Consider the following 1,184-nt stretch of genomic DNA (forward strand, 5'->3'; position numbering starts at 1 on the left):
AGCCCAAACTTGAACATCTCAGGAGAGATCTGAAAATGACGTGCACCGATGCTCCCCATCCAACCTGATGAAGCTTGAGAGGTCCTGCAAAAAAGAATGGGAAAAACTGCCCAAAAATATGTGTGCCGAGCTTGTAGCATCATACTCAAAAAGACGTGAGGCTGTAATTGGTACACAAAGGTGCTTCAACAAAGTATTGAGCAAAGGCTGTGTTTACTTATGTACATGGAATTTGTTTCCTTTTTTATTTTTTAAAACATTTGTAAAGATTTAAAAACAAACTTCTTTTACATTGTCATTATGGGGTATTGTTTATAGAATTTTGAGGAAAAAAAATTTAATCCATTTTGGAATAAGGCTGTAACATAACAAAATGTGTAAAAAGTGAAGCGATGTGAATACTTTTCGGATGCACTGTATAAATACATGTGTACTTGATTAGACTGTTTTATGGTTGGCCTCTTTGCTTGCACTGTTAATGCCTGAATTTTACTTTTTTTATGACTGTCTTCCATGTATTCTATGCCTATGTATCTGGAATTAGACTCTTTGTTTGATATTTGTTTTCTTGTTTTGCAAGTTTCTTTACATAACAATAAAAATTCAATAAAACAAGAAAATACATAAGCACCCCCCAAAAAAAATAAAAGAAAACAAAAATAAAAATTAAACTTTTCTTATAATCTAAGCTGGTTTCAGTAAGAGTGGAGGAGTCGTGGGTAATAAATCACAGCACTATACAAAGAAATAAAAATCTGACTGAACAACCACCCTCTATGTATAAAGAAAAGCAAAAACACAAACTGACAATAAACACCACTAAAGTTGCAAAATTCCTTACAAAATGTATTTACATATTCATATCTTAAATTTAACACATATTTAAAAAGCTTGGCCAAGTAAATGTGCAAATCAAAAATTGTATTTAAAAAATTGACCAACACCCCCTGATTCATATTCATTCATTTTAAAAAAAATTAGACCTGTGGGTGTGTTACAGTGGCAGGGAGGGAAGAAATCCCCATTGGGTTCACCTGATAGTAACGTAATCTCTGTCCACGCTATAGTAAATGGTTAGCCTTAGGATTTAATATATACTATTATACATTTGATTTACTGTAAGTTATGTTTGCAGAGTTAATGACATTTAAAATGAATAACAACAAATGTCAGTAAGTACGGCA

This window comes from Pelophylax lessonae (genome assembly GCF_965119305.1).
Source record: "Pelophylax lessonae genome assembly, chromosome: 9".
Lineage (NCBI taxonomy): Eukaryota > Metazoa > Chordata > Amphibia > Anura > Ranidae > Pelophylax > Pelophylax lessonae.